The following is a 25,677-nucleotide window of genomic DNA, read 5'->3' as shown; positions in this document are numbered from 1 at the left end:
ACAACTCCCGTGTTTATTTCGTATTCATGGCATGCGACATATTTTTTTTTATTACGGAATTACCAAATCGTCATTCGATTGAGTTTGATGAGCCATAAATCATACCTTGAATGTATGATAAATTGCAGCGAATTCCACAATCTAAATTTGTGAACCCCGACGTTCGAGATCATTCGTTTGTTACATAAATTCACAAATTATGATTAAGTTTTATCGCATGAAGCAAGCAAAATCGATTTTAATCACGGAGTCACGAACGAACGAACGACGAGGTGGAGTCAGACATAATGCATTACTTTGTAACCATCAATTTGGGCGTCACGAGATGCTAAATTTTGTAAAGAAAAGGGAAACCATAAAACAACAACAATCGTCCATCGTTCGGGGCAACGCGTTCTGGAATTTCAGCTGCTGAAGAGTGTTAAACTTCCTCGGAAACATGGCAATTCGAGCAAGATTTTTAGCGTAGGAAAGGTTGAAAAAAGCCTCACCCTTTCGAACAATTTGCAGTCAAATTACATCGATTTAGAGTCCCATTGGATTCCGATACACGCTACCGAAAGAAGTTAAATTTTTTGCAAGTTACTGTCAAATAACTTTCAGTTCTACTGTGGCTGAATACAGTCACGTCCCCCCTCTGGGCCCGGGCCCCTCCCGAAATCAAAAACATATATATAATTATTTAGAAGGTCTCAGACAATAATGTAATACAATAACAGTTCCTGTGGAAAAGTTTAAAGTGTCTGTTAAAAACACCCGTAAATGGCACACCGAGAATTAGCTACATAAGCAGTCTTCAGTAACATTATTTTTTCATCTTCGGGCCCCTCACGAAACGAAATCCTGGGTACGGGCCTGGCTTAGTATTAATCTTGCTGCTGAATATCAATACTGATTACGGGAAAGTCTGGTCACTTTTTGCGAAGGCACCTCACCCTTCTATACTTTTTGGAAGAAATCGGTTGTTAGTGGTGTTTAGAGTATTTTTGCAACCGTCGCACAACGAGATAATCTTCTAGTTCGAATAAAAAAAGGAGAAGAATTATACTACGTTCACACTATGAGTTAAAATAACATGTTTTTCTTCCGTGTTTTTTTCATACTCAGAAACGTCACATTAAAACATGTTTTCCCAAAATAACATGATATAATGATCATTCAAGCACAACCCTGCTAGCATTTTCCGTCAGCTGACAAGCGTTTATCGAATCAGTTTTCCATCAGAGTAGCCATGAAATCATGACAAAACAAAACTGGAAACTGGTACAACCATGCTTGTTTTTTTGTTTGTTTTAAGACAAGACTTTTTTTGTTTGTTTCATTGCCCATGGATGACCTTTGATTTATGGACACTAGTGAAAATAAAAAGCAATTACGTATTAAGGCAAGCAACCACGATCAGCATCTCAAACAAATGCTATCACATATCTCTCAAAAGGTCGATTCCATGAAAATGGCGAATAAAATAAATTATGAAAACCTTCTCACTAACGTACCTCATTCGAAATTTTGGACAAATCTTAAATCTACGTTCGGACTAACAAAAGAAAAGGATAAGATACGCTTGATCGATAGGGGCAACAACATTAATGACAACAAGGAAGTTTGTGATATTTTCAACAAATTCTTTTCAAATATTGGTAACGAATTAGCTAAAGCTATTCCTGTAAACTCATCTTTTTGTCCAATAAGTAACGTTCGTCGTGTTTGTGATTCTATTTTTCTACGTCCTTCATCTGTAAATGAAGTGATACTGTTAATACAAGGTTTGGATAATAAGAAGAGTAACGGCCCTGATAACGTCTCTGTCAGTGTACTAAAACATAATTCCTTTGCATTCGCTAAAATACTCTCTTAGTGCTTTAACGTAATTATTCAGACCGGTTACTACCCTGATTGCCTCAAGGTGGCTAAAGTCATCCCTGTGTTCAAATCGGGTGACCGTTGTGATTGTAATAATTACCGTCCTATATCTACATTATCCGTATTCAACAAAATATTTGAAAAACTTCTAGTCACTAGACTTATCAAATTCCTAAGTAAACATAATATCCTCTTTAAATTCCAATATGGCTTCAGACAAGGTTCTAGCACACCTACCGCTATAATTGAATTAGTAAATATAGTTGGTGCATTATTTTAGACCTTAAAAAAGCTTTTGATACATTAGATCATAGTATACTTTTGGACAAACTCGATTGCTATGGGATCAGGGGCATTGCTAATTCAATTATCCGTAGTTACTTGACTAATAGAAAACAATTTGTATCCATCGAAAGTGACAGCAGCAACCTTGCTCCAATAAACATTGGTGTTCCACAAGGAAGTAATATTGGACCACTATTGTTTCTTTTATATATTAATGACATAGGTAATTTACACCTTAAAGGAACTCCACGACTATTCACCGACGACACAGCTCTGTTCTATCCTGACAGTGACATCAATGCTATTATTAACTCAATGGAAAGTGATTAAAGAACTCATGATCAATATTTTAATGCGAACTTATTATCATTAAATGCCACAAAGACTAAGTATATGATTTTCCGTTCCAGAAGGAAAATTATATCAACGCATAATCCTCCTCAGCTCGGACACAATATTATTGAAAAAGTTGACTATTTCAAGTATCTGGGCATATATTGCGACCCCACATTAACCTGGGCTCACCACATAAAGTTTGTTGCCAAGCACGTGGCGTCGTACTGCGGTATTTTATGGAAAGTCAAGTCCTTTATTCCTCAGCGTGTTCTGTTAAATTTTTATTTTGCTTAAATCCATTCACAGCTCAACTACTTGGTATCGGTGTGGGGGCGAGCCGCTAGTTCTTATCTGAAGAAACTCCAAACTCTACAAAACAGACGCCTAAAAATCATTTTCAATAAACCCTTACTATTCTCGAGTCTATTGTTATACTCTGACAGAAACTATAATGTTTTACCAATGACATACTTATGTGATGTCCAAACGTTGCTATTCATCCATGATAATTTGTATAAATCCACAGTACACCATAACCTACAGTTCCCAACTATATCCCATTCTAGAACAACACGCCGTAGTAACAATTTGTTTCGAGTTCGAGCAGCTACAAGCCTTGGTCAAAGACGGATCCTTTTTGTTGGTCCAACTAAATATAATGCACTTCCGCCTGATATACGAGGAATAAGCAATCGTGCCACATTTGCGGCTAGACTAAAGTACCATTTTAAGCACTGAACGAGATATTTAGCTAATGTAGTTTTTTGTTTTATATTGTAATGTATTTATCGTCAACAGTATTTCATATTAATAACTAATTACCTAAAATATTTCTACTTTCTTTCCAACATAGCATAATAAATAAATTGTGGATCCCTTAAAAGAAAATTTTTTCCACTGGGACTTCACTTTAATAAATTGCACATCAAACCATGAATAAATAGAATCTCAGCGGACTTTGCATCAAAATTAAATTTGTATTTCTAGTATTATTATTGCTAGTGTTTATTTGTTTCTTGTTTTCCGCTGAGACTAGTTGCGTCCACTTCCAGGGGGCTCCAAATTGAAGCTTTTTGGTGCAAATACCCTTCGAAACGTTGACAACTAAGTTGAATAAGAAAACTTTCTGAGTGAAGAAGTGGAAAAATTGGAGCGATCAACATAATAATTTACCAATTTTTCCGAGGCATTGTGAAAAACCAAGCTTCTTGAAACCGGGAATGCAATCTTCAATTGTTTTTCCTTACTAGTGTCCATAGTCTCTCAACGCTAACAGCATCCATAGCTAGAAAGATTAACTGGCTTTTTTTTTAAGTTTCTGGATGTTATCACCGTACATTTATCTTCTTAACAACTGCTTAATGTTTGCGACGTAAATAGTTTTGCAGTTTGTTTTGTGAAAAACCAAGCGTGAACAGTTCGGTTTTAGCTTTATATTATTATCGTTAAAAAGTGTTATTTTCTGCTGGTGTGAACATAGTAAAAACTGTCCCAGAAAGTATGGACGCACTTTGATTTCGCTGTAAATAATACACACGTGTTAGATATTCAAATTTTATTCGATATACTGATAATAAAAGGTGATTTTTTTGAGGTTAGGATTTTCATGCATTAGTATTTGCTCAGATTTTTTGAGGTTATGATTTTCATGCATTATTATTTGCTCAGTATGCTCTGACATTTCATCATGAATAGACTTACTAACGAGCAACGCTTGCAAATCATTGAATTTTATTACCAAAATCAGTGTTCGGTTCGAAATGTGTTTCGCGCTTTACGCCCGATTTATGGTCTACATAATCGACCAAGTGAGCAAACAATTAATGCGATTGTGACCAAGTTTCGCACTCAGTTTACTTTAGGACATTAAACCAACCACACGAATGCGTACAGTGCGTACAGAAGAGAATATTGCGTCTGTTTCTGAGAGTGTTGCTGAAGACCGTGAAATGTCTATTCGTCGCCGTTCGCAGCAATTGGGTTTGTGTTATTCGACCACATGGAAGATTTTACGCAAAGATCTTGGTGTAAAACCGTATAAAATACAGCTCCTGCAAGAACTGAAGCCGAACGATCTGCCACAACGTCGAATTTTCAGTGAATGGGCCCTAGAAAAGTTGGCAGAAAATCCGCTTTTTTATCGACAAATTTTGTTCAGCGATGAGGCTCATTTCTGGTTGAATGGCTACGTAAATAAGCAAAATTGCCGCATTTGGAGTGAAGAGCAACCAGAAGCCGTTCAAGAACTGCCCATGCATCCCGAAAAATGCACTGTTTGGTGTGGTTTGTACGCTGGTGGAATCATTGGACCGTATTTTTTCAAAGATGCTGTTGGACGCAACGTTACAGTGAATGGCGATCGCTATCGTTCGATGCTAACAAACTTTTTGTTGCCAAAAATGGAAGAACTGAACTTGGTTGACATGTGGTTTCAACAAGATGGCGCTACATGCCACACAGCTCGCGATTCTATGGCAATTTTGAGGGAAAACTTCGGAGAACAATTCATCTCAAGAAATGGACCGGTAAGTTGGCCACCAAGATCATGCGATTTAACGCCTTTAGACTATTTTTTGTGGGGCTACGTCAAGTCTAAAGTCTACAGAAATAAGCCAGTAACTATTCCAGCTTTGGAAGACAACATTTCCGAAGAAATTCAGGCTATTCCGGCCGAAATGCTCGAAAAAGTTGCCCAAAATTGGACTTTCCGAATGGACCACCTAAGACGCAGCCGCGGTCAACATTTAAATGAAATTATCTTCAAAAAGTAAATGTCATGTACCAATCTAACGTTTAAAATAAAGAACCGATGAGATTTTGCAAAATTTTATGCGTTTTATTGTTTAAAAAAGTTCTCAAGCTCTTAAAAAATCACCCTGTATTAGACTACAATAACAGAATATTATTGTCAACGTTTGCTACTTAGCCATTGTAGACTAGCTGGCGCACCTTCTTGCGAACGTTCCTCATGAAATTCCGTACAGACTTCTTGGCGACAAGTTTTGACACTCTTTTGACAATTAATCAATTGGTCGAAGTTGTGGGCAATTTGGTGGATTCATGTCTTTTGGGACGAAAGTGACATTTTTGGTAGTATACCATTCTACCGTTGATTTCGAGTAGTGGCAAGAAGCAAGATCTGATCAGAAGACAACAGGATCCTTGTGGCTTCGAATCATGGGTAGAAGTCGTTTTTGTGAACATTCCTTGATGTATATTTCGCTGTTCATTGAAGCAGTGGTGATGAAGGGTTTCGAAATCTTACCGCAGCTACAAATTGCTTGCCAAACCATAGCTTTCTTACCAAATTTTTCGACTTTAATCGATGTCTCGGACTGGTTTAACACTTGCCCTTCTCGCACCGTATAATATTGTGGTCCCGGCAAGGATTTGTAATCGAGTTTCACGTAGGTTTCGTCGTTCATGATTATGCAGCTAGAATTTCCAGCAAGAATCGTATTGTACAGCTTTCGAACCCTCGGCCTGATCGATGTTTCTTGTTACTGGACTACGTTTTGGTTTTTTCTGCTTTTTATAGGTTCGAAAATTCAAACGTTCTTTAGCACGAAGAACATTTGACTACGAAGTGCCCATTATTTTGGCCACATCCCGAACTGAAACCTCCTTCTTTGGCTCGAACGCCTTCAGTATACGTTTATCCAGCTGAGGGTTAGCAGGACCTTTTTTTCGACCCGTTTTCGGTTTATCCTCAAAGGTGTTATCCTCACCGAACTTCCTGATTGCATTCCGCACGACTTTTTCACTTACTCCTTCCATTTTTGCTATCTTTCTCAGTGACAGTCCGTGTTCTGTGCACCATTTGTACACAATTTTTCGACGTTGTTCCGCTGAAAGTCCACGCATTTCGAAACAAACTAATGAAAACGAATAAACAACTGCACAAGTGGTTAGAGAGGAGTGTAAACAACAGGACGCAGCCATAAAAAATGACAGATTCTGAACCAAGGTCTAAATGGTCTAAAATGTCTAAAATGCGATTTTTTTCAGAACTATCGTTCAGCAAAATAAATTCAAATATTTTGTATAATAGAAAGCATCATTCGAACAGTATTTTGTAATTTTTTCGTGAAAAAATGTTGAGAAATAAGTCGGTGAAGAGGTATTTTTGAGGACGCTTCTTGAAAATCGTGATTTGCGGTGTCCACTGTATCTCAGCGCAGACTAATCAGAAGTGAACAAATCAAAGCAGCATAGTTAGAGCAGAAGTTTTTCTAGACCCCACCGTTTCTGTTTGATTTTTTTTAATTTTTTTTTAATTTTTGGTGGTTGTTTAATTTCAAAAGTAATATTTTTCACGAAAAAATCGACCATTTTGTAGCTGTAAAACCTCCCCATAGTAACAAACAACGAAAAGAAAAACGTTGGGGTCTGGTTTTTTGTATGTAGAAAGTGTGCATAATTTGAAAAAAAAATGGCTATATTCTGGAACTGAATTATGAATCTGAACTCGGGAACTGAACTCCGAAACAGAAATCTAGACATGGATTGTAGAACTGATCCCTGTATCTGTGTTCTGGAACTGAATTCGAGACAAGGATTCTGGTTCGGGACTGAACACTGAACTCTGGACCAGGCTGCTTTAGTTTTCAACTTAGCTCCGAAACTCAGTTTTAGAGACTTGATCCAGAAATCGTCAGAATCCTGAATTTAGTTAGATTTCTGGAATTGTGTAACTGAATTTAGTAATCAAACTCTAGACCAGCGTTCTGGAACTGAATTGTGAACCTGGATTTCGGAATGCATTTGGGAACTGAATTCTGGAATTACTACAGAACTCTGGATCTGAGTTCCGGTCTTGAATTTTGGTCTGTGGCTCAGAACTTAGTTTCAGAATTCTGGTTCTAAATCTGAATTCCGATTAAGAATTTTGGAACCGAATTCTGAACAGAATCTTAATTTCAGCTTCAGATTTCTTTTTCACAATTAAAATCAATGTCTAGAATGTAAATTTCTTTCGAAATTTCCGGGTCCAGATCTAGAATCAAGTTCTGAAATTCGGTTCCAGTTCCAGAGTTCTGGAACTCGCTTCAGGCCGTGGATTCTGAACGTAATATTGAATTTTAGTTGAATTTAGGGGAAAAATCTGGTCTTGGATTCAAAAATAAAATAAAACTGAACTCTAGAAATGGATTCAGGACCTGGATTCTGGTCTGAACTGAACGAGTCAACTACGCGATTAATGTAGCATCAAATTACTATCTTCTTTACTTATCAAACATATTAAAGAATTTTAATTTTGAGTTATTTGTGGTCATGTCGACCTGCTGAAAATTATATTCCAAACTGCTGATCTTATCTCCGATGAACTTAGAGAAAAAATTATGTTCATTCGCTAAATAAAAAAAAAGATATTCACGATCAAAAACTTATCACTCAACCATATAATAAATTTTGAATGAATCTATCATACTGTGAACCTTCACTAAACTGATTATATTCACTTCAGATTTGCATATTTCCACAGACAAGTTATTCTAATAGTTCTTTAGATAACATTTGGAGCCATTAGAAGTATTTTAAGAATTTTTTTCCAATCCAGACGACCAGCAGCCGGATGACGCAATCACTTTTGATTGAAGCTAAATTGGTTCTGTGAATTGTTCACAGTGCCTTTTGATTCCATACTGAACCAATTTTGGTTAAAAGCTTTCTTTTCACGTGATTTCGTTTATAACTTTTTCACAAATGGGTTTAGAATGATGATGTTGATTATTTCATTTCGAATGTGCATATTTCTCTGGAAGAAAATATCAAAATGCTGTTCGGGATTCATCTCTGGCATTCAGAAGATCTGAAATGTGGAATTATCTACGATAAGAAACACTGTTTGGGGCATTCTTTTTGAACGAGAAGCAGTCAAATCCTGTGGCTTTATTCGCACTGCTAAAAGTGCACAAAGATGATCAAATTATTCTAGATTTTCACAAAATTTATGATTTTATCTCCGATTTGCAGAAGCAAACCTTTAGAGTTCATTAGATAACATTTGAAGCCATTGGAAGGGTTTATTTTGTATAATGTTGTCAACTTTTCGTTATGTTTTGTTCCAATGCAAACGATCAGCAGCTGGATGACACAATCGATCTTCTTTGAAGAGAAACCGGCTCTGCAAACATCCTGCAATTGATTCACTACAGAAATATGCGAGTTCTTGATAATGGAACTGAGCTTTGGACCTGAACCAACCGGAATGATGCAGTTGCTTATCTTCCTGCTCAGTAAACGAATGAACGAAATATATCAAGTGTTAATCTTTTATATCCTCCATTTCCAAATTGAAAAATAAACGCAACTTAACTCCTTTTATAATCTCATTTAAAAATTAAAAAATAAGCGTAATTTATAATTTTGAAACAAAACTAAAACTCTACTTCCTGTTTAAAATTTCTTAAAATAAAGAATTTCTTTCCTACATGCATATAGTTAATCCATGTATCTTTCAGCCGTAGAATCTATAGGCACGATAAATTCACTGTGTGTGTCACATCGTCAATATTGAGTGTTTTTTACGCCGGACTTACTCTAACTGTCGAAGTGGAAGCTCAAACCGTTTCTGAACGGTGTAAAATGATTGATCCATTCAATCAAAGGGTTATTGAGATCCAACTACATTTTCGAGGCAGTAGTAGTTTTTTTCTATGAATCCAGCCAATTTGAAGATCAAGATGAAAATCTATGAAAACTATCTGTTCCCAAGAATCTAAATGCATCTTTTGCTTAATGACGTTTTAACGAACGACTCCATCGCAAATGCCATCACAATATCTATGGGAAAATCGACGCTGCATACGGTTTTTTTTTAGTCTTAGAGCGTCCATGAAGGTGTCGATCGCGACGGCGATGGCAGCGTCGGTGGTGACGACGCGTCCATTCTCCAAGCAAGTGTGAGCAATGTGGCATTAGATAAGTCATCCACATAGTAGTGTAATTTGTAGTCGGCGCAATGTTTCGAAACGATTCACATTCGACACGGAGATTCGCTGATCTCGTAGAGCGCTATTATTACTATTATTTGGGTGCAACACAACACTCTCACCCGGCCACGGCCCCCCACTCACCGTTTGTTGCTTATCTTCGAAGAGAAAAAAATCTGCATAATGACTTTTCAATGTTGTGCAACAGATTTTCTCAGTTCGGAGTCGCGAACTCTTGCAGCACGTGTTATATCGAAAATAAGGGCACTTAACTATTATCGATGAATAAAGTAGCATGTTTTTTTTATTACTATTTTGTTTTGCTTTCCTGATAGCACAGGTGATGTTGGAACTCAACGAGCCCGGAGACCACACACGCACCCACTTTCAAAGAAGTGAACAAAAAAAACATAGCTTGATGATGCATAAATGGAGTTGAACTTTTTCACCGAATTAAAATTTGTCTAACGTCTAACTAATGAGCGTTGTTATTGTCAATTGAAAAATTAGCTCAACGCATAACACCACTTGAATGTAGTATAAAAAAGTTCAAACATTTTGGACGTGTTATGGAAACATCGATTTGTGGTAATCATCGAAACTGTTTCGATAAAACAAGTGTTGGCTTGGCATAGGTAACGATCAAAAGTGGGGTAAACAATCGAAACAACCCACTGAAAAAGATCATTATCTTGCATAAATGTTCAAAAGCCAGTATAATTGTAGCGTAGTTGTGAAATTGATTACATTCCGTGAACAATTCCCAAAAAAAAATTTTAATTGGAAACTTTAACGTGAAAGTTGATCACACTTAATAGCAAAACATAAAACAGGAAGAGCTGGCAACCAATTACTGCAATCTGCTATTGAAAGAAAAGAAAAAAAAAACTTTCGATGATACAGCTAGGAAATTTAAATAAAACCAAGCATTTATGACACGCGAGTTTCGTCCCATTGACAGGTTTGTTGCTTCATTTACAGCCATTCGTTCAAGTTTCTCCATAATAGTAGTAGTTATAAAAGCTGTACAAATTGGCCACTGCTTGTTCACCATCGCTGCACCCCAGGTTGCCCCGGACAACTTAGATGCCAACAAACAGTGAGCTCTTTGCCTGTACGGCACACAACTGATTTCAGTTTACCAAGCCGTTGAATTCGAACACGGAGAGGCAGGCAGCAAATCCATCCGTACTTCAGGGAGGGTCGCTGTTGATTTGTTTTTTTTTTCTTCCTACCAGCAGGATAGATAATAGTAGGCTGTCGCACTTTGCTGTCACTGATCGACGCCAGACGCTGTGGCGGATTGAGATGTGCATGATCCGGATGCAAAATTTCACTTACCCTCTTAGAACACAGACACAGGTGTCCATTTTTTTTTCACCGCGCAACATTGATAATTGAAACTTGCATCTGTGGGGTTAAAATTTGGAGTATCGATTTACGTTTTTCATCACTCTAAGTGCAGTGCAATTTCGTTTCTGTGTGTGAGTGTTTTTTTTCGGGGCTTACCCGCTTCGTAGCCTATGACTTGTGGCTTATTGAAATGAAAAAAAAAAGATAATACCAGCAGCGGTTTCTGGGTCTGTAATCTGGAACACATTTTCACCGTTCCCACCTACCCATCGAAGTTGATAAAAAGAGACTACAACAGAAATCGAGGAAATGCTGTTACACATTTTTCTTCCATTCGACCACCAGTCAGTCCGTCCAGTCCGATTTGTGGCCGGTTTCCGGATAAGGTGAACCGGAGTCGAGTGTGATGTGGTAGGAAAGTAAAGGAAAGTGATGATCTGGATTTTCAGATGGGCGTACGATTGAACCTGGAAGGTATGTTTAAGCTACGGCGCTGGAAGAGTGGTTCTTTATGCGATTGTACAGCACACATTCCGTGATTGGAGTGAAAAGTTCCTCCCATATCTAGAGGCATTTGGTAGATACTTAAAATGTTTTTTTTTGTGTTTGAATGTAGCAGCTTTTTAGGATAATTCGCATTCCAGTGCGTGTTAATTAATTCAATCTGTGGAATCGAAAAAACTTTACCTGTTTCCACAGATTAACTCTGTAAAATAATTAAATTTTTTTTCAAATATTCATCATTTTCATCCAAACCGAAAAGAATTGAACATACAGTACCAATGAGGCATGAAACTGTAAACCTTTCTCCAGCTTGTAGAACTGCTCTGCCATTGAGCTACTCTGGGATGAGGAGCACAGCAGATTAGTACGAAATCCAATGGAAAATACACTCAACCAGTTTTGAGCTAACGCTTCACATACGCTTGAGTTTAACAAAAAAACAATTTTTCTCGAAAGGTTGGGGGTATCCACGGAAGTCATATTATTCATACAGACCCCACATTTTTATCCCGTCATTCAGGTACACGGTTGAACACCTTCTTATCGACTGCATCGAACTTCAAGATTTACGTCAATACTACCAACTTCCGTCATCCATCAGGGACGTACTGTCCAACGATCCAGTTGCAGAGAATACTCTATTCAGTTTTCTTAAAGACGCCAACAAGTTTCACGAAATTTAATATCGACCGTTTCCTTTGCTTCAAGTCCACGGCTCAACTGACGGGGATATTTTCCACGTCCTATTGTCAACAAGTACTGCTACAAGAATCACCAGCTCAGTAACATCAAAATCTAATGGGAATTTCATGAAACATAAATAATTCAAGATCGACCAGTATGAAATGTAATTTCAATTACCCCCTGGTGAATGACCGATAGGTTAAAACCGGGCTAAAATAAACAACTAACTAACTAACTATCCCGTCATTTTTTCGAAGATGCCTGAATCGATCGTTTAAAAGTTATTATTAAACTTGGAAAGCTCATGCCTGAAATTTCCGGTTCTGTTGATATAATCGTATAAGTGACTTAAGTGGCAAACCGCTCTTTTTTCTATCCTCACAACCTTCTTGAAATTTACAAAACAGACACTAGTCGAGTTAAAATTCCGGACGGCAGATTTTCATTTACACAGAAAAAAAAAATATGAATTCTACAGGTGACATAATTCTACAAACGATACGATTCATTACAACTTAACAGTTCGGCTGAAAAGTTCGTATCGTTTAATAGAAACACACATTTTTTTTGCCAAAATTCGTTTTTATTATTCAACATAATTGCCATCAGAGGCGATACAGCGATTATAGCGATCTTCCGACTTTTCGATACCATTTTTGTAGTACGATTTGTCCTTTGCCTCAAAATAGGCCTCAGTTTCAGCGATTACCTTTTCATTGCTTCTAAATTTTTTACCAGCGAGCATTCTCTTGAGGTCTGAGAACAGGAAAAAGTCACTGAGGGCCAAATCTGGAGAATACGGTGGATGAGGGAGCAATTCGTTCAATTTCAGCATGGTTTTCATCGACTTTTGACACGGTGCATTGTCTTGATGAAACAAAACTTTTTTCTTCTTCAAATGAGGCCGTTTTTTTTTAAATTTCGTCCTTCAAACGCTCTAATAACGCTATATAATAGTCACTGTTGATGGTTTTTCCCTTTTCAAGGTAGTCGATGAAAATTATACCATGCGAATCCCAAAATACAGACGCCATAACCTTACCGGCCGATTATTGAGTCTTTCCACGCTTTGGGTTCGGTTCATCGCGTGCAGCCCACTCAGCTGACTGTCGATTGGACTCCGGAGTGAAGTGATGGAGCCATGTTTCGTCCATTGTTATATATCGACGAAAAAAATCGGTTTTATTTCGATATAACAGCTACAAAAACTGCTCAGAATCATCAATTCGTTGTTGTTTTTGATCGATTGTGAGCTCACGCGGCACCCATTTTGCACAAAGCTTTCTCATATCCAAATATTCGTGAATAATATGTCCAACACGTTCCTTTGATATCTTTCGGGTGTGAGCTATCTCGATCAACTTCACTTTACGGTCATTGAAAATCATTTTGTGGATTTTTTTCTCGTTTTCATCGGTAACAGCCTCTTTTGGACGTCCACTGCGTTCATCGTCTTCGGTGCTCATATGACCAGTACGAAATTTTGCAAACCACGTCTGGATAACACTCATCAAGCCATTTTTTGGTATTGGCGGCACTTTTTTCATCAAAAAGTAGTGTTTCATCAACACACGAAATTCCTTTTTTTCCATTTTTTTCACAATAACAAAAGTAGCTACACTCAAAATGCAATATCTCACAAACTAATAATCAGACAGTTGTCAAATTTATACACGTATCTTTTGAAGGTTGGTACTAACTGAAAATGGTATGGATTTAATTCTAGTGGCGCCCTCTCATAGAAACGATACAAACTTTTCAGCCGATCTGGTAATTTGTCAAATGACACAATATTCTACTCGTGCAGAATTTTACAGACTTCTAGTGCACTCAGCTACCAAGTGGCACTGTGTTGGTTTATATGTATCAATTATTCATTAAGCAGACATGTGCTTCTGTGGCACAGTCGATTAACTGACGTGCTTTGTGAGCTGATGGTTCTTGGTTCAAGTCGCGCTGTTGCAATAGATCTTTTGATTTTTATTTTCTTGAATATAAATTTGTGTGAAATATGAAACTAGATTGATGTGCATGTTATAAGATGTAAAAAAAAAATTCCGAACTGTGTACTATTCCAATCTACTCGTCGAGGACGCAAAATGTCACATGGAATAAAAGTCTCGGGCCTCTCACAGAAAAGACGTGAATAGTTTCGAACCGTGTATATTTTTGTTGAGAACAAGCCTCTGGATGGCTCATTTTCACTAGTGTTTGAATAACAGCTGATCGTGTCAGACAAGTTTCCATTAAGCTATGGAAAAATACGCACCAAAGCATTCATACATAAATGCAACGGTGAAATTGAATGATTTGCGATACGGATTGATCCACCATTTCCTGTTTTCTCCAGATGTGGCCCCCAGTGACTATTATCTATTTACAAACCTGCAAAAGTTTCTTCAGGGAAAGAAATTATCGTCGAATGCTGAGGTCATTGCAGAAACGGAAGCCTATTTTGAAGGCCTTGACAAATCTTTTTTAAGGGCATCAAAATGTTGGAGAACCGATGGGTCAAGTGTATTGCTCTAGATGGAGATTATACTGAAGAATAAAAAAGTTTTCACGGTAAAAATCGATTGTTTTTTTTTGTTAGTACCGGGACTTCTCATTCTAAATCTCGACAGTTACTTAATTAGGCTGCATGAAGAAATTAAAAAACTTTTGAGTTTACTCCAGTCATCCGGGTCTCTGCAGATCGCTCTGCAACCGATTTTGTTGCTTTTGTCCAAGATTTTCGGAATCATTATACATATAGTTGAAGCTTTACATTGAGAGAGTTAACTTTTCACAGCTGGATAGAACGCCCATCTTCAGGCAGTTAGGTGGATTCACCTGCTTCGGAACGACAAGGGTCCCATTCGCTTTCAACCATTCCAGAACATCTTTGGCTTAGTGACAAGATGCCAAATCATGCCAGAATAGCGAAGGAGTAATGGTAATAATAGCTTCTTTAGGTATTCTCTACGGTAGTGATTAAGCTTTGACTCGCTCGACCATAGCTGCATATTGCCTGCCAAATCAAATATTTTTCAGCAATCTCGGCCTTATAAAAGAAATTCCAGGATACTGTTCAAAGTCTTCCAGCACATAAGTTTCATCATCCATTATCAATCACTTCGTCAAACATTCGTGATACAAGTAGCGAGCCCAAGTTTTAGCCATCACATTCTATTTATCATTACGGTTCGGTACAGTATTCACCTTGAACGACTTCATATCCTACCGGTGTTTGCAATTGTTCGATAAAGTTGGAGACATACTGGAAATCGCTGAAACCGAAGTGTTTTCGTCGTGAATACGACTTGCTTTACTATGGGACACCTTTTCAAAATTTATCCTCTGAGTGAGTGATAAGTTTTGATCATAAATATCTCTTGTTGTATCTAAAGTATCAACATAATATTTGCTACATGCCATCGGAAATATGATCATCATCAAGTTACGATAACATTTTCAGTTGTACGACATAATCACAAATAATTCAAATTTAAAGTTTACTGAAATATTTGCTATCAACGAGTATCAAAGAAGGAACGCATGGCGTTCATTCTAACCTGCGCAGTTGACTGAGCAGAAAGTTAAGCAATTGCATCATTCCGGTTGGTTCAGGTCCAGAGCTCAGTTCTAGTATCAAGAATTCAGTTCAGTAGTGAATCAACTGCAGGACGTTTGCAGAGCCGGTTGCTCTTCAAAGAAGATCCATTGCGTCATCCAGCTGCTGGTCGTTTACATTGGAACAAATCACAACGAAAAGTTGACAACTATTCTAATGGCTTCAAATGTTATCTAACATATTATAACGGTTTGCTTCTGAAAATCGAACATAAAAATCATCAATTTTGAGCAAATCTAGAATGATTTGATTATCTTTGTGCACTTTTAGCAGTGCGAATTCGCACCGAACGAGTGCGAATAAAGCCACAGCATTTGACTGCTTCGCGTTCGAAAAGAACGTTCCGAACAGTGTTTATTATCGTAGATAATTCCACAATTTGACCCATCTGAATGCCCATACAGCATTTTGATAGTTTCTTTCAGAGAAATATGCACATCCGAAGTGAAATAATCGACATCAAAATCTATACCAACCGTTGGGACCGTCCATTTGTGAAAAAGCTACAAACGAAATCACGTGAAAAGAGAACTTTTAACCAAAATTGGTTCAGTATGAAATCAATCGGCACTGTGAGCAACTCTGCTGTGGGGCGTTCGAAGAGTCAGTTTCGCTTCAAACAAGAGCGATTGCGTTATCCTGCTGCTGGTCGTTTGCGCTGGAGAAAAATACAACGAAAAGTGAACAACGACGGGGAACATTAAACAAAATCAGCCCTTCTAATAACTTCAAATGTTATCTAAAGAACTATTAGAATTACTTATCTGTTGAAATATGCAGATCGGAAGTGAATACAATCAGTTTAGTGAAGGGTTACAGTATGATAGATTCTAATTGCAAAATTTTCGCATTCTTTCCTCCGCTCTCTTTGACGTAAATACGTCTTACTTTACTACTGGTCGCCTATTTAAAATTTATCATATGGTTGAGTGATAAATTTTTGATCGTGAATATCTCATGTTTTATTTAACATATCAACATAATTTTTTCTCAAAATCATCGGAGATCAGATCAGTAGTTTGGAATATAATTTTCAGTAGTACGACATAGCCACAAAGGATCAGTCATTTCGCCAAAAGCCATTTCGCCGGAAAGGTTATTTCACCGAATGGGCCACTTCGCCGAATGTCATTTTGCCGAAGGCCATTTCTCCGAAAGGTTCATTTTGCCGAATCCTGAAATCGAATTGCCCTACAATTGTACTTCTTGAATAAAGATTGATTCTTGTACTCTTGAATAAAGACTTATTCATGAACTTCAGAACGGAGTTCCCAAGAAAACTTGTGGCTTGCTTCGTGCCGCCGAGCCATCTTGGCTTCGGTTATGTGGCTGCGCCCCATCAGTTATACAGGAGACAGGACCCTTTCGATGAAATGACCCTTTCGCAAATTGAACCTTTCGGCGAAATGACTCTTTAGGCGAAACGACCCTTCCGACGAAATGACTCTTTATGCGAAATGACCCTTTTGGCGAAACGACTTTCGGCGAAATGAACCTTTTGGCGAAATGACCTATTCGGCGAAATGGCATTCGGCAAAACGACTTTCGGCGAAATGGCTTTCGGCAAAATGACCCGCTCCCAGCCACAAATAACTCGTAGTTCTTTAATATGTTTGATAAGGAAAAAATATAAAAAAATGATGCGATTTGATGTAGTTGACTCGTTCAGCTCAGACCAGAACTCAGGTCCTGAATCCAATTCTAGTGTTCAGTTCTAATTTCGTTTTAGAATCCAAGAAAAGATTTTTTCCTGAATTCAACGAAAATTCAAAACCTCGTCCAGAATCGAGTTCCAGAGCTCTGGGACTGAAACCGAATTTCCGAACTTGATTCTAAGCCAGGATCTTGATTCTTGATCTGAACATGGAAATTTTGGAAATATATAGACATGGATTTGAATTGTGAAACAGAATTCCGAATCTAAAATTGAGGTTCTGTACAGAATTCGCTTCTAAAATTCCTAATCGGAATTCATATTTTGAACCATAATTCTGAACCACAGATCACAGAATTTAGGACCGGAATTCGGATCCAGAGCTCTGTGGTAATTCCAGAATTCAGTTATTAAACGCATTCCGAAATCCAGGTTCATAATTCAGTTCCAGAATGCTGAATCAAAGTTTCTAGATTCAGTTCCACAATTCAAGAAATTTAACTGAATTCAGGATTCTGAAGATTTTGGAACTATATTCCGGATCAAGATCTGTGTTTCGGAGCTGAATTCAGGATCCGAATTTGAAAATCAAATCCGGAACCGGAATTCTGCTGCAAACCAGCAGCCTGGTCCAGAATTCAGTGTTCAGTTCCGAGCCAGAATCCTTGTCTCGAATTCAGTTCCAGAACAGAGATTCAGTGATTAATTCTACAATTCATATCTAGAATTCTGTTTCAAAGGTTCAGTTCTCGAGTTCAGAATCATAATTCTGTTTCGGAATATAGCATCAAAATTGTGTTTCAGAATTCGTTTCAAGCATTCGACTCCAAAATTCACCTCAAAAATTTCAGGTCCAGAGTTTGGATTCTTTAATATCAAAGAGAGAGAGAGTTTATTCGTATTCACATCATCCAATTTTGTCTCTAACATTACCCACCCGCCTTTTTTGCTGCACTAAGGAAAAACCGTGTATTGGAACGCCATTGGAACAACTGTACTGCTCTTCAAGGAGAATACATTGATGAATAAAATCGCAATTTGGAAAACAAGCGTTGTTTCCGTTGTTAGAACGGGAACACTTTGCTGCGACAATCGTGGACTAAATTCCCGAACGATGTTCTATCAAAGCAAGCTATTTTTTTCTGGCAGTAAATTTGGCTCGAGTTGTTGATCGGGAAGGGAATCTGAAGTTGTGGTCAAAATTTTACGTTTTCAATTACAACCAACTAACTGGAATGGAGAGTCCTGTCAGAAAAAAGTCCTTTTTGAGGAAAAAGTTGACAAAAATTGCAGTGAAATGATATTCGCAAAATTGAAATAACATGATGGGAGTGCAATAAACAATGTCCATCAAGTCTAATGAAATGTTTGCACCGAAGTTAACGTGAGCTGCTAGCTTTAGTATTCGAATGTGTCAGAAGTTCTTGTGTTATAAAATTTTGCTTCAGTACCGGAAGACTAAACTTAGTATCGCTAGACTTATACTTTGTAAACAATACGAAAATAGTAATTGCTTCCAGGCGTAAACGGCGGAACGTGTCTTATTTCGTGCGTTAGCCTGCCTATCGGAAGCCTTAGCAAACCGGTAGCAGATCTCCTGTTCAGTAACATTGCATTCACGAATTCACAATGTGATAAATTTTGAACTTGACTCCGGCAGCCGGCTGCAGTTGAATTGCACCATTCTTCATGGACCGAATCAAGTCAGTCATCGGCCACGATTTAAAGGCATTTGTTTTCTTGGCTTCCGTCAGACTGCGGACAAAAAACTGCATCAAAACGAACAAAAGAAAACGAATCTTTTAACAATGTAGTCGATTCATACCAAAACACGTTTGTTTGTTGAGATGAATTCGCAACACACACACGCTCACACACTGGGATCTTGTAAATGATCATGGCATCGAGATAGCAAAGGGCTCGACGGCGGCCGGCGCGCCATTCGAAGGCATTGGACTCTCGCACAGAACCGGCACCGACTGCGTCTTTATTAATTTATGTACTTTCGAGCAGAGATGCACCAATTGTGCAATAAGTGATTCAAGCCAACCAGCCGGATCAAGAGTTAGGTTTGTAATTCCTACCGCGGAACTCGGCTGCGTGCCGATCTTTGGAACAATAAAAAATACATTTGTCTCGAAAACAGAAAGAGGAAAAAAACCTCCACAACATGAGGAAGATTGCGGTTGCATTAAAGTGATTGTTTAGCGTTTAGATTTATTCAATACACAAAGCTTTGTTTTGATTGTTCAGCTGGAGGAGCTACAAGTTGGTACGCAGTTTAAACAGCTGCTGCTGTTGAGTTCCGCAGTTGTTTCTTCCGAAATCACATCAGAGTTTATTCATCCGTGACCTCGAATCGGTTGGCAGGAGAATGAAATTGGCACAAAAAGTACGGTGCAATTTTGGTTTTGGGTTACAACTTTCGAATTATGTTGTGAACATGATACAATCGGTTAGCAAGGAATTAAGGTTCAATTGAAATTTACTCTGTACTGAAAAGCCGAAAACGTACCTGAAGGAACAAATCATTGATAGGCTTGTGTACGTTAATCTGGCTGCGGTTAAAGAATTAACCTTTCATCAAATCGGATACGGTCTGTTAGTCAACCTTAGTTTATGAAGGGGTGGTTACGCTGGGTAGTTCTTCCCACTCGGAATAATAAATAAAATCGAAATTATAGGATGATAGTTTTAATTTTAATTTATTTATTTCGTCAAGCAAATGTAGACTACATATAAATTGTTTACAATGTTTACTTACATGCTACGCATTATTTCTACGATAAAGCTAAGATTTGATTTGATTTTTTGACATAGTAAGGTCAAGATGTTCGCAGTATTTATTGTAATGGTGCATTATTCGGTTGACTGGACTGTATTTTGTCTAATTTGTTCTAGTATGTCTTTCTGAAAATAATTTCCTGGAGCGTAGTTGACGGCTAAATATATAAAAATCAAATTGCGATATTAATGGAGCTGATTGAATGCGTTGAGAAATAATGTCGCTGATAAAATAAAGCATTGCAAAGTCGCGGCGTTCTTCAAGTGTTTATATATTGATGAGCATGCAGCGTGCTTCATATGGTGGTAGAGGAGATGCTGTCCAGTTTAATGTTTCAAGTGCATATAAAAGAAATTGTTTTTGTATCGATTCAATGCGTTCTTCAAGAATAATGTTATATGGATTCCATGTACTATATAGCAATTTTATAGTATATGGGTCTTGAAAATTATGAGTGAAGCGTTTGATAAAGCCCAGCATACTGTTTGCTTTATTGATTATTGTGTTATAATGTTCCACAAATGTTAGTTTGGAGTCCAAGATTACACCTAAATCTCGTACAATTTTACTTTTTTCTACTATTTGATTTCATAAAAAAATGTCCACAGAATGGGTTTCGTTTTTCCTACTGAAAGTTATTGAGTTGCATTTTTTTATTACAGCGTCGTGGATATTTTTAATTCCCATGACGAGTTTCATGTCGTCTGCATACAATATAGCACTTATAGATTTTTTAGTATGAAGGAAATGTCGTTTATATGTAAAATGAAAAGAAGAGGCTCTAGGTGAGAGCCCTGAGGTACGCCAGATGTTACATTAATTAGTTCAGAGTTTATGTTTTGGAAAGTTTATTGAGTTAATGTTCAGAATTGATATTTTTTCCAGAATCCAAGGGCAGAGTTTAGTTTCATGATTCATGTCCGAAATCCAGTTCCAGAATTCAGGTTCAAATTTTCAGAATCGAAGTACTGGTGCAGAATCTATGAATTTATGTCCAGAATCCAGTTCTATAATACCTTTCCAGAACTCAGGACTCTATTAGTGGTCAAATGCAGATCCAGGGCCTGAATTAAAATTCTTAACCCAGGTCCAGAATACATTCCCAGATTCTAGAACCAGAATCCAAGTCCCAAATTCAGTTCCTGATCCAGAATTTATTTACATAATCCTACTCCAGAAAACAGAACTAAAATTCATGTCTAAAATTCTGATACAGAATACAGTCCTAGAATTCTAGCCAGAAATCAGACGCTGAATCCAGGTTCTGAATAAAAGTTCAGCACTAAGGTCCAGAATTCATTCCCAGAACCAGAATCCAGCACCAGCATACAAATTTATAATTCAGTTACAGAATCAAATTCTAGAATTCTAGTGCAGAATCTAAAATTCAGGTTCAAAATTCATTTTCAGAATCAAGATTCAGAATTCAGGTCCAAGTTTCTGTTCTGAAGTTTAGTTTAGAATTCAGGTACAGAATCCAAGTGAAAATGGCCCTCTGAAACGCCCTAAAACACACTGGCCTCAGCCCTTAAAAGAAGGATTTATGGTATTCTGATTTTCAACATAGCCAAATGAAGTAGTCATCCGGACAAATTCAACAAGCTTTGATAATCGTGATGGATGAATGCAATAGTTCGTGAGTATAGATGTGCTGAGATGGTTAGCACATCAACTGGAAGTGTTTTTCTGATCTTACGCGAAAATTTGGGCATGACAAAGGTCTTTTCCACGTGGGTTCCTCGTTCGCTTAGAATCAAACAAAAGCAACACCGCATCAACGACCCAGAAATCTGATCGGCACTGTTTAGTCGCAATAAGAAAGAATTTCTTGCGTTGGTATGAAACAATGGACGAAGCATGGTTCCACCGTTTTTCTTCGGAGTCGTATCAGCGGGGAAAGCCGTCCGAAAATGCAACAGTTTAGCTGAAACAATCATGCTGTGAGTTTTTAGATGCTCGAGGTCTATTTAAGATCGATTATTTTGAAAAGAAAAGTACCATTAAAAGAAATTGTTACATTGAGTCAACGATGCAACGAAAGCAGAAAATTCTTCTCCGCTGGTTCAAAACTGTTAGTTTTTACACAAACTTTGGTTTATCTGTTTCCGGTTCTCGGTTCCAGAAGTAGTGGCCGAAAATTCCAAAACAGAACGCACATAGATTCACCTAACATGACTAGGCCGATTTTCACAAATGATAGAATGGAGTCAAAAGAATGGTTTCATCCGAATCCAGCCCCTAGTTCCAGAAATACAGAATTTTGAGTGCTAAAAATCTCAAACAGTTACACTCGTTTATGTTTCTTCATGGACTTATATTAGCTCGAGGAAGCCCAATCAGGAGAACAAGGTGGATCTTTCCGACACATTGAGCCTCCGACTTAAGAAAATCATACTTTTCTGGTGTATTATACTTGGATCCAGCCAAACATGTGTTCGAAATGCGCTTGCGTTCGTCTTTTTAGTCCTGAATAATTATGTGCACAGATAACAGATATACAGGCTCGAACAACATTTTTCAAAATCCAGTTTAAATTTCAAATTTGCTATACGTTGGAAACACTACTGCCATCTACTCGACTATTCACCGTGATCTCTCAAAACGTTCCGGAACGATAGCAAAATCCTCCTGCATGTTATAGAAATAGTCCTACAACAACAATTTTAACACTTTTCACATGATTTTCTCAAGTGTTGAGCAAAACTTTTTTCCGTGTTCCACAAATGACACGAGATTTCGATCGGAATAAAACAAACACAAAATTATCATTTTAACCAGCAGCCAGAGATGACAGGTAAAAATTACAAATATCTTCAGGCAGGTTGCAAAAGTGTGTGAAACCGAAAAAAGGTCTGAGTATAAGAATGGCACACAAAACTGGCTAGGCGGCAAAAAAAAAAAACAAAAATCGATTTTCCGAAGTGTGCAACACAAAATGTCTGCAGCGCTTTATAAGAATTTTGCAGATTTGCCGACAAATCTACAGACCTGGCATCTCTGACAACAGCAAAACAAAAATCTAGCGTGAAGTGAATGTTGCACCCAAAATTGTGGCTCATGTGAAAGCGGCACCCAAATCGTGGTGGAACCTTGTGTCGATTGTGGTGACATCTGCAAAAGATACAGAGGCAGAATATCTTTCTCATCTGCATTTTTCCATCTCAAATGCATCTCGACGGACATGTAGGAAAAATAGTACAGAAATCTGCAAACAATTGAAATTTTTTTTCAAGAAGTATATGCATCGTATTCAGAAACTGACCGTGACCGTGAATACTTTTCTTTCATACCTGCATTTCTGTAAACTGTCTATCAGAACATGACATTTCGACAGCACTGAAAAACCTAGACGCCTCAGAAGGGCCTGGACCTGACAGTATACCACTAATATTCTGACAAAAATTGGTGAAGAACTCACACTACCACTACAACTACTTTTTAACCTAATACCTAATAAATGTACTTTTCCTAAAGCATGGAAATCTTCTTTTCTTGTACCAATATTTAAATCTGGTTCAAAATCTAACATTCGGAACTACCGTGGAATAGCCATTAAGGAGTGTATCGAAAAGTAGTTAGCAACATTGATTATTGAATAAAAAAGCGAAAAAAAACATACTTTGACATCAGTTTTCGATATATTGTAGAAAAATTACATTTTTATGCATTTCACTGATTATATTGAAGAAAATCCTAGTTTCTGTGAAACGCTAACACTTTGAACTTGACATTCTTCATTAAATTCTGCACAGTTACTTTTGTGACTTTCCTGGTGGTAGCTGGCCAGTTTTTTTTGAACTCTTGCATGTTTTGGGACACTGTACCTTCCTTCCGAAAGTGCCGCTTGACAATTGCCCAATACCTTTCAATTGGCCGAAGATCCGGGCAGTTCGGTGGGTTGATGTCCTTTTCCACGAATTGTACATTATTTTTTGACAACCACTGTAGAACGGAGTTGGCGTAGTGGGCTGAAGCCAAATCCGGCCAGAAGAGAGGAGGAGCCTTATGCTTTCTGTACAGTGGCAGCATTCTCTTCTTCAAACATTCTTCTTCGTACACCTTGGCGTTAATTGTGCCCTTCGTGAAGAAAATCGACGACCGCAAACCACAGGTACAAATGGCTTACCAGACCAACACCTTCTGCCCAAACTTTTCCATCGCCACCGTCCTGGTACACCGATTTCGTATAATATTGCGGTCCGGGCAGCGCTCGAGAGTCTATCTTGGCGTAGGTTTCGTCGTCGATCAGGATGCATCTGTCTTTATTCTGTAGAATCCGGTTATACAGTTTTCGCGCTCTTGTTTTGGCCTGAACTTGCTGTACCAGGGACTTGTTCGGCACCTTCTGTTTCTTGTACGTTTTCAGGGAGTTCCGAACTTTGATCCGTTGTACCATCCCGATTCTGGTGTTGAACTGCTTGGCCAAATCCCGCGTCGACGCCGATGGGTTTTTCCTGATGTACTGAAACCACTTTTAAGTCCCGGCCGGGCTGGATGGGACCCGTTTTCCTACCGGATCGGGGCAAATCCTTCATGGAAAGGGTCTTACCGAACTTCTCGATAATATGTTTGAAACTGGTGTGATGCACCTTCACCCGTTTTGCAATTCAGCACCAAGTGTGCAGAATTTTTTTTCGCGTTACCGGATCAATTCGACTCAGCATTGAAACGATAAACCGTACCGAAACCAATCGATTGCGCAGCTGTTATTGACATGTAAACAAACATGTCACCGCAAAACACGCTGCAAAAAATTAAGTCATTTCACAGTAATAACTGTTTGAATGTTGCTAACTACTTATCGATACACTCCTTATTTGGCATCAAACATAAATTTACGATCTCAGAAATCTCAAAATTCACAGCGTTCAGCATCTCGAATGGAATAAATCAGAACTCCTAGAAAAATCATTACCTTCCTAATGAACATCGATTGTGTGAAGAGGCTCAGTTTAAATGATCGCGTTTATTCTATGCGAACAGCAGAGATTTAATGTATACGAAATTGTCGTTCTTGTTAGGGGAAGCGGTTTGGTAAAGATGGAAAGTTATACATTGTTCGTTATTTATTAAAGTTTCGACTACCAATTATCTCAAATATTATGTTTTATCTCTTCGAATCGATGCAACCTGATCACTGTTTGCTATTTTTTTTGGGTATTTTGAATTCGCTTTCCTATATAGAATTCAAAGATATCAGTTCAGTGAACAATAGTACAGATATCTACGTACTTGCACATTTGATTGACAGCCCATTTTCGGGAATGGTAATCCCTTTCAGGGAAACACGCCTCACCCTCACTACGGTACTGGTTTGACATTCCAAACGTCATCTATGGGTCAGTTCTGGGACTTTTTGAACAACTTTTTCTTCGAGGATGACCTCGAGCAAACTAAACGGTCAGGGTAACCCAATATTCTCGAAGAATTAATTTCGAAAATTCGCAGACACAGAAAACGGAACGGAACACAAAATACTGCTGCCTTCGAAACAAATATTGGCAGTGATTTTGAAACTAGTTGGGTAGTCCTACGTCAAAAAGATCGAACAACCCCACAGTAGCTTTCTATCGTATTCAACCCACTAAATGCTATCTCGAAACCGAAAGCCAGGTTACTACACAATTCAATCAACCTGAACGAAAGGGTTTGAGATATGTACTGA

The 25,677-nt window shown here is 38.0% G+C and overlaps 1 protein-coding gene across 2 annotated transcripts in view; it reads right to left on the bottom strand.

Moving 5' to 3' along the window:
* LOC131438610 (uncharacterized) overlaps window positions 1-25,677 on the bottom strand; it is a 225,143-nt gene that overhangs the window by 96,045 nt on the left and 103,421 nt on the right. The gene's annotated exons all lie outside the window — the stretch shown is intronic.

This window comes from Malaya genurostris, chromosome 3 (assembly GCF_030247185.1).
Source record: "Malaya genurostris strain Urasoe2022 chromosome 3, Malgen_1.1, whole genome shotgun sequence".
NCBI lineage: Eukaryota > Metazoa > Arthropoda > Insecta > Diptera > Culicidae > Malaya > Malaya genurostris.
This window is presented reverse-complemented; position numbering and strand designations above follow the sequence as displayed.